At 45.0% G+C, this 9,151-nt stretch overlaps 1 long non-coding RNA gene across 1 annotated transcript; it reads right to left on the bottom strand.

Moving 5' to 3' along the window:
- Positions 1-6,242, bottom strand: LOC144158015 (uncharacterized). Its single transcript, XR_013319940.1, has 3 exons — positions 5,611-6,242; positions 3,081-3,165; positions 1-598 (listed from the first exon to the last, which is right to left on the bottom strand). It is a non-coding gene; the product is annotated as an uncharacterized LOC144158015 (long non-coding RNA).
- Positions 6,243-9,151: the final 2,909 nt, after the last annotated feature.

The following is a 9,151-nucleotide window of genomic DNA, read 5'->3' as shown; positions in this document are numbered from 1 at the left end:
ATGAAAATTTCTATGTCCAGTCAAAAGACAGTCTGCGTCCCGAAGGAAACAGACTGCGTGCGTCCTGTGTGTTTCCTCTGTGTTGGAATTTCGCCACCGACTTTCTGCGTACTCCAAGTGTCCCGTGTGTTTCCGTCCTCCATGCGTCCAGTCTATCTCCCAAAGGCAACACAGACACCATACGGCCTTTGTGTGTCCCCTATATGTCTTGAAGGCAACAGACCGCATTCGTCCCTTGTGTGTCCCCTGTATTGAAATTTCGCCACCGACTTTCTGCGTCCTCCAAGAATCCTTTATGTTTCCGTCCTCTACGTATCCCACAAGCTTCCACCTTTTGAGTGCCCTTTGCATGCTGTCAAATAACAGTGCCCAACAGCCAGCTGCATGTAGAAAATGTCAGCCAGCTCCACAGTCACTGTTTCATGCTGCAGCTGTTTCTGTAAGAGCAAGCTGACGAAAATCACATGAATCACACGACTCTTGCAAACCTGACTATTTTATTCAGGTTGGATCCATACGTGCTGCTGCCGCCGGCCACACCAGGTGTCGCCTCATCTTTACCCCTCACAGGACGGGATAGCCACTGCCACGCTTGAACCTGAAATGACAAACGCATTGATCGCATATGAAGGGGTTTAAACAAACACGTCTCAAACATTTGCTGGTTATGCTTATAAATATAAAGGAGTGTTCCCATACAAAACTGAACCAAGTATCCTGAAAGAGAAGGTACAACTTCTAGGTTGCAAAATTAGCCACAAAATTTAGACCACATAAATTAACTAATGAGCTTACGAACATCAAATATGACATACTGTTACATAGGCAACGCACCCAGAACTAAGTACTGTTTAGATTCATGGCCTCCTCATGACGGGCATTTATACAGCCTCGCAAGAACATTTGAGATGAGATTATTGCAGCAGCACTGTGGGAACAAAGCAATATGGCGGGGGGGGGGGGGCAGGGAAGGCAACATAACATTGCATGAACATGCTAAGACAGGCATTGATCAGTCGTCATCATGAGTAGTTGCTTGTGTCTACGCGTTCTTTGGAACCTATAAAGGCAGCAGTTTTATTGTGCATTTCGTTTACGAGACAGCACTTGCATTGTCTAGTTTGTTTGTCTGTGCTTGCTTACAAAAAGCAAAATGTACATCACCATGAACTGACCAACCTCTAGGTTGGCTCCTCACTTCTTATATTTCCTTGTGTCGATGGGTAGCAGACACAGGAACAGAAATAAAAAACAACCCTAGAAAAACGTGGTGGATAGCACACTTGCACCCATCATTGCACGCGTGCCACGTGGTCACTCATCCCAACAGATGTACAGTGCACGGAGTGACCCCCAAGCAGCGAAAGCTGGGCGTGGTCGCTCTGTACTTTGTGAAAATACAAGCTACTAGAAAGATTTGACAGATAGCACAAACAGTGCAGGTGCGCCAACTTAGCACCATGGCACGAATTTTTCAACGCACAACAGAAAACGCACCGGTGTGTCAGTGACAACGTGGAGGAGAAATTCGAAGACAAACCAGGACATCAGTGACAGTGAAAGGGTTAAAGCGGTCGAATACAGCAAATTTAATTTCAGGGTTTATGCTTACCAGCAATGAGGAAAGCTACCGCAGTAACTTGAGCCGACTACTCTGTAACGTGCACTCAAATGCTAAAAACACACAAGCATTTTTGCATATGTTTGCACACAGAGCATTCATACTGTTCGGAAATAATGCAGGTTTTTCCTACTATAAACATCATAATATTGCCCCCAACCACGCCATTTGATTTGTTTACAAAATGTTTTGTTACAAGCACCTGGCCACACCCTGCAATCTTATCCTTTTTTAAGGGAACCGTCTTTTTCCCCTTTTTCCTTTGTATGCTGCACCAGCAGTCCTGTTTGATATGGAAAGGGTGTTTGTTGCTTTGAGATCCCTATCCTAGCTTTTCCTGTTTTTTATTGAAAATGTTCTCGATCTAAATGAATGAGTGCAAAAGAAACCCTGCAGCATTCAATTCGCCAACGCTCATCCATGCACGTCCCTTTGCTGACTCCTTCGAGGTTTGTGTTTTTTTATGTTTACTGCGGAGCACAAGTTTGCTCCGATAATCTATATTTTTACAAAAACCCTGCATTATCCGTGGCTACATAACAATATTCCAAACAAAGTCTGATACACAAACCAGAACCCCCCACAGCTCTTTCTTCAATTGCTGAGTACCCTTCTACAATTGATTGATTGTAGGGTTTAACGCGCCGACGCAACGCAGGCGATGAGGTGCGCCGTAGTGGAGGGCTCCGGATTAATTTTGACCACCTGGGGATCTTTATCGTGCGGCGAAATCTCGTACACACGGATTTTTTTGCTTTTCGCCTCCATCAGAAAAGCAGCCGCCGCGGCCGGGAATCGAACCCGCGACCTCGTGCTCAGCAGCGCAATGCCTTAGCCACTGAGCCACCGCGGCGGGTACCCTTCTACAATTAGGACCATCATTATATTTGCTAGAGTAAGTAGCTGTTCGGCGGGGGGGGGGCTACGATGGCCAGTGAGACTCATTACACTACATGAAACACAGTGGCAAAAAGGCACGCAATACACCCTTTTCACTGCTAGGCACAAGTTGCATCTAGGGCATTGAAGTGAATTCACCTAAATTCTATTTCTGGGTGCATGGAATTGTTTCACTCATGTAATGTAATCCATAATATGACTTTTGAGTAGAGGTCTAAAGATCTAGTTCATCTGTAATAGGCGGTAGAAGAAAAATCCCCACACACTGTCTGTGGGTACCACGCAACTACCACAGTGAACAAGGGTGACACAGTCGTTATTAATTAATTCATGGAGCAAGGACGCAGCCCTGATGCGACAAAAAAAATAAGAAAGGTGCCAGGAAGTTTCTCACCCTCATCGGTTCCTTATTTTTTGCCCCATCTCTGCAATGTTCTTATGTCTTAATATCACTAAGGTACCACAAGAATGCCACAATGGTTTTCTATGTTTTCATGTTCTCTCAGCCTTCAAAATCGAGATTTTCATGCATTTCACAGCCGTAATGAACTCCACTTACAGGTCGTGCAGGATAGACAGAAACAGGAGGCAGCCAATCCTTCTGGTAGCTCACAACGTACATCCTCCATGTCAAACACCTGGCCCTGTAAAAAATGGAAGTTCAAGTAGTAAACAAGCCGTAAATATGCGGTATAATGCCGTGAAATACTCGCTCTGACAGGACATGACAGAATTTCTTTTTTGTAGGTGCAAAAAAGGCCCCTTCAGTTCTTTCAAGCTAAAAAATAAGTACAGTGCTCACTGATTGAAACGCAACACTGCGAGCGCGTGGCCGCCAATACATGCAGCGCCGTCCATGGACGCCGCTGTCGCTGCGGGGAACCACTGCCCCACTTATTGGCAACCGGAAGCAGCAAGCTTATGGTCAAAACACTCTCATCCTCGTGGTATACCACAATGCAACACCTAGCTTCCACGGGCGTCCACTGGCGGCGCTGCATGTAGCGCAGGCCACGCGCTTGCAGTGTCGCGTTTCAATCCGTGAGCACTGTACATACATTACAATCCTTACAAGGCTTTCAGCCATACTTTAAAGGAACAGAAGCATCCTTACACTGAATTAATGTTAAACTAAGCCTATTAAATATCCCTAGGTGGTAGAAATCTGTGGCCCCAGATTTCCACTGTGCAAGCATATTCTCTGGTCCAGAGGGTGTGAAACGTGGTTACGGCTTTTAAAGGAGCCATGAAGAGAAAACACAAGTTTGGTTCATTCAAAGGGTTCCATTGCTAGAATCATGCTGACACCATTTTTAACATAAACTCCACTCAAATAAGCTACAAATTAGGAACAAAGGAAATGGCCATGCGACCCACTAGCTCATTTCCCGCAACAGAACCTATGTCATACCAGCCAGCTCTGTAGTTAGCGGAGGGCGGCAACAGCAAACGCGAATTAGGCAGAGGCTATAAGCTTGCCGAACGAACTATTTGCGCTTCAATTTAGGGCACATTCTTTTTACAGTAGTAAGAATGGTGGGACCAACAGTAAAGGTTAGGAAAGCCCACATAAGCATAGAAGTACCGATGCGTACTGCTGTTGGTACTGCACGCACTATGCTTGGTTTAGCTGCACAGGACTGCGGGGCTTTGGGGTTGTCTCGGACAACAATGGCCGATTGACACAAGCAACGGTGTCTTACGTGACCATATTTGTGGAGCGAGCACTATGTTTCACGAAACGATTATTTTCTCGCTGAACAAAAACAAGCCACGTTTAAATACGGTAAAAACAAAACAAAAGCAGAAAGCGGCTTGCCACGGTATGGTGGCACCATCTAGGTTAACTAACGGTAAAGAAGGTTTCCCAATCGGCTGCAGAGCGGTCGGTTCCTGTGATGTCATTGCAGACCCTGAAAATGCACGATTTAGCGGGAAAACCAAAATTTTAGCTTCAATTAATGAATTTCTCAGTGAATAAAGCATCGTTTGCATTTGGACAAGTGCTGGGGGCACCATACCACACGAAATCTTTCGAATAACACAAACTTGTATTTTGTCTTCATGGCGCCATTAAAATTCTCTCTGAGGCACATGGTAAACGTCTCAGCGTGCCAATACCTCCAAGGGGTAGGCAAGTTGAAATGCTGACGAAACGAAAAAACAGGATGGCGAAGGAGCACGGTGGCAAGCCCACGCCCTGTTTAATCTTTTTCGCACCGTGATTGTATCCCCATCACATGCATATTTGTAAGAATAAACACGTTTAACCCATGCTCAACATGTTACGGTCAACACAATTTATGCAAGCCAGCTACAAATAATGTCACACCACACAAGAATTTCTGTCTCATCATGACGATGCTGGATGAGCTTAGGAAGGTGGAAAAATTTCTTGCATTAAAACAGTGAAAGCTGCCCTGTGACTGCACCAGCAATGCAGGCTGGAACAGCATGTTTTCAAGCTGCGACGTCTAAACAATTATCTGGTCAAATGTTCACTGCCTAAAGACCTTGTGCATGTGGTACTACTTATAAAGTTGCTAGCAATGCTTAAATGTTGAAAATTCAACGTATATGCAACTCTTACGTATTATAACTACAAATGTAATGCAGCCTCCTTGCATTTCTTTACCCGTAAACGAAAACTACCCGTTAGAACATTGCTAAGCTGCCTACGTCCTGTAAAAAAATATACTGTGGGTCAACTGCCTCCTAAAAAAAAAAGAAATCGGGGAGTGGGCGTTTTGTTTTACAACCATTAACACAGTTTTCTTTCTTTCTTTTTTTTCTTTTTTTTTTCATGCAACAAGCTTTAGCGTCGAATCCACCCAAGCCAAGCGGCGGCCGCTGGGCCGTCAGCATAATATTTTCGTTGCCGGCAATGGCAAGGGGGTCGATCACTCACACAGCATACTGGCCGCCGCTCCTGGAAGCTCATTATGACCGCGCCGACGCAGCCGGTAATTTACAATAAAAGAAGCGCGGCGAGCCGAACACCAAGGAATATACTCAACACGTTTAACAAAACAGCACTGCGGCAACGCGTAATAAAATTTTAACATGCACCACGATAAACAATCACTTACGGCAGAACACGCAGCATTTTTCACACGTCGCGTCGACAGACTGGTACTTGCAGTAGAGACTCTTGATTCACGTAGGCACGCACAACTTGTCAAATGGCGACCTCGATGTGCGTTTGCTACAGCAGCGCAGTACGGCGACGACACAGACGCTTTGCCAGCACTCACGATGTTTCAGGTGGCACAAGAGCACTAACACGTAATATTACGGCAGGAGGAGCACGTAGTAATTCACGTAACACCAGCAAATCGAAAACAAACCACCAAAACCACGCACAACGAACAAACCACGTCTTTTCTTGCGCACCTATAACAATGACTGCATATATGCTAGCCTAGACTAGACTTATTACTACAGTTGGCTATCTAGCAGTCATAGAGTTTTAGCAGTTACTTTCTTCCTTCATCATCACCCCTGAAGCAAACTAGGCAGACGCCATTATAGTATTTTGTTAAAGTTGATAATAGCAAACATATATATAATGGCAGTATATTTTCTTGATGCGAGCAACGTCTTTTGTTGTCGTAAGTTGTTGCTACTCAAAAGCGAATAAAAATGGATTAACAAACGAAGTTATTATCATCGTCATCTACATCTAGATTGACTGTTTTGTGTTTTGTTCAGCGTCCAAGCATTCACCCTTCACTGTTTGTGGGCTTTTCACAAACAGAACGGCCGGATAAAAAAATTATTCCCCGCAGACAAACGCAAACACACGCGCACACGCGCACACGCACACACGCACACACACACACACACACACACACACACACACACACACACACACGCGCGAGCGCGCGCACGCACACGCATGCACGCACGCACTCACGCACGCACACAAAAGCACCGTGCGTCAAATCCACGCAGGCAAACAATTCACTCAAATGGAGGCTTAGCAAGACTATGTGAGCTCAAGTATTTACACCTAGGTTTACGACCTAATTGTGTACTGTTTTGGTAGCTTGGAGGTTAAGTACTCGCCTACTGATTGAAAGGACGGTGGTTCGAAACCCGCTCAGTGACGTTTTTTTTTTTTTTACACCGTGTTTTAAGTGAAGGTTTTCTGCCTTAGGTTATATTTTGACATTGTTGTTGCTCTTGTTGCTCTCGTCTGGCGGTGTCCTTTTTTTTCTGTCGCAATATATTTCTACCGCAAGCTCTACCCCAATAAACAGTACACCGCTTCAGCATTTAGTTGCAAGGATAAGCCATTTTACAACGACCCTGAAGGAAAACACAGACTAGGACAATCGGAAGCCACTTTTTAGGTTGTTTTTGTTTTCATTGCTTCGTTTTCTATTCGGCTTTTTGTGTTCTTTTTACTTTTTCTGGTCTGTATATTCTTCTCCCTCCCACTTTTTTTTCGTAATGGGAGGGACGAGGCACTTCGAACAGCCTCGTTCAATATGTATCCTTCTTACGGCACTGTTTCATACAAACGTACCAGTTGGTAATATTAATTCTGCGAATTTATCAGACCTTACTAGCACGAAATAACGTATACAGTGCTGCAGAATTTCCACAAACCATCGGCATTGTTTCTTACCATCTCTAGCCAAGCCGAAAAACTTAACCTTTCGAGTATAATTAAGGCTTACATGCTCGACTTTATGTTTACTTGAGGAAGCACAATCTTCAGAAAAAGAACAAATAGTTATCCTTCCTCCCAGTGTCCTAGAGGCAACACAAAAGACATAAGTCAGTCTTTTGACTTCATTTTGCCTTCAGTACATACATACGCAACATTACGGCACACAGAAGAATTAAGACAGCAAATTCAAGTTCTATCTTACAGCCTTTGTCCTAGAGGCAACACAGGGGAAACAGGCCAAAGTCTTTTGACTTCATTTTGCCTTGAGTACACACATGGGCAATAGCATTGCGGAACTCAGAAAGAGAAGAAAGCAAGTCATTTTGAAAGTTTTATACCTCTCATCCGAAATAAAATCTTCGTATAGAAATTTAAACTTTGTCTTTACCATAGTACATATAAAGGTAAAACATCATGGCTGTTTATCCGGCAGTCTATAAAAAGTACACAGCCTGCTTATGTCCTAGAGGTAACACAAAGGAAAAGTCAAAAGAAAGGCCACACAGTCAACATGCAGGAGACACAAAGTAAACAGAAAGGAAAAGTTCATTTTCATAAGGGGTCGCCAAACTTCCAGGAGTATATCAAGCGGAGTGACATTCTGTCCTGCCCGGCCAACCTAGTGAAGGATGCGACGACCAGTTATGCTCGGTCGAAACTTCTGGTTAGAAAGATGGCCCTCTACCATCTCTTCCACCGTATTGTGGAGCCCCGTGCTAAGCAGCGTCTCTGTGGACACACTCATGGGAAGACGAAGGGCCTGCTCAACCGCCTTTCTAATCATTATATAAAGCATCTTTATGTCCTCCTCACCGAGAATAAAAGCAGGGGTAGACGTAAGTGATTCTCGAGAAGAGAAATGCTTGAATTTAATCGAAACGTATCGGATTCCTTGAGGCCTGGCTTCTTGGTGGCAACTCGCTTGATCATGTGCATGATTTGATTGATGCTGTGTTTGAGGCGCTGCAAAGATACGCCACGCTTGGTGTTGGCCTGGAGATGTAGGCCCAGGATCATGATACTGTGGCTTGGAGTGATGGCATGGCCATCAAAGGGTATTCTAATGTGTCCCTTGGTGTGTCGTTTGGCGCCAGGGAGGACAACGAGGAGCTGTGATTTTTTACGTGAATAGTGGAGGCCACAGGCTTTAGCACATTGGCGTACTAGAAGAGAGATTTCATGCGTTGGCGTGAGCTTCCATTAATTTTTGTAACTCCTAGCACATGCGAGGGCCGCTAGACGTGCCGTGGATGGAGCGCAAAGCAGCGCGAGATGTCGCGTGAAGCTATCACGTTGCATTCACCGAGGATGCAGAGGGTAAACACGTTAGTGTTCTTGGTGAGTGCACCTCCTTTCTTCGAAGTTTCTGCGTGGGCTCGTAGCTAAATCGGTAAGACAACAAGCTCCCACTTTGTTATACCAGTAGTTCCAGGTTCGATTCCTGGTGGTTCCAGTGAATTCTTTTATTTGTTCGCGGGAGTTTTCTGGTGACACCAACGGTCGCGAAAAAACCCTTGGGGGGTAGAGGTAGAAAGCTTTGCTTTAAAAACGAGGGGGCAAGGGAGTGCGCGCGTGTGTGTGGTATAACCCAACATGCTGGAGTGTGTGTATGACCGCACCACGACCCATGAATTGAGAGAGCTGCCCCGGACGTTGAACCTGCGGCAATATTCGGTGCCCTGAAGGTTTTGACGGAAATGCCGGAGACAGCATGGGGTGGATTATTCATGGTTCAAAGGGATCCAATGACCCCCCCCCCCTGCCCCCCCTCAAAGGGCTGGAAAAAAATTGGCAGATTTCGTGGTTTAGTTTGAAAAAGTTTAAACCTCCTGCTGATTTCCCCCGATGGAAACAGAGATTACCTATTTTTATAATGAATGCTTCGAAAATGCTGTTCGTTGCATAATGTGCATAATCCTGAAGTCAGCTGACAGTTCTTCAGTCTGGGGTAA

This window comes from Haemaphysalis longicornis, unplaced genomic scaffold, assembly GCF_048455015.1.
Source record: "Haemaphysalis longicornis isolate Haplotype H1 unplaced genomic scaffold, Haemaphysalis longicornis Haplotype H1 scaffold_10, whole genome shotgun sequence".
Taxonomy (NCBI): domain Eukaryota; kingdom Metazoa; phylum Arthropoda; class Arachnida; order Ixodida; family Ixodidae; genus Haemaphysalis; species Haemaphysalis longicornis.
The sequence above is the reverse complement of the archived record's forward strand: the minus strand, read 5'-3'. Positions and strand labels throughout refer to the sequence as shown.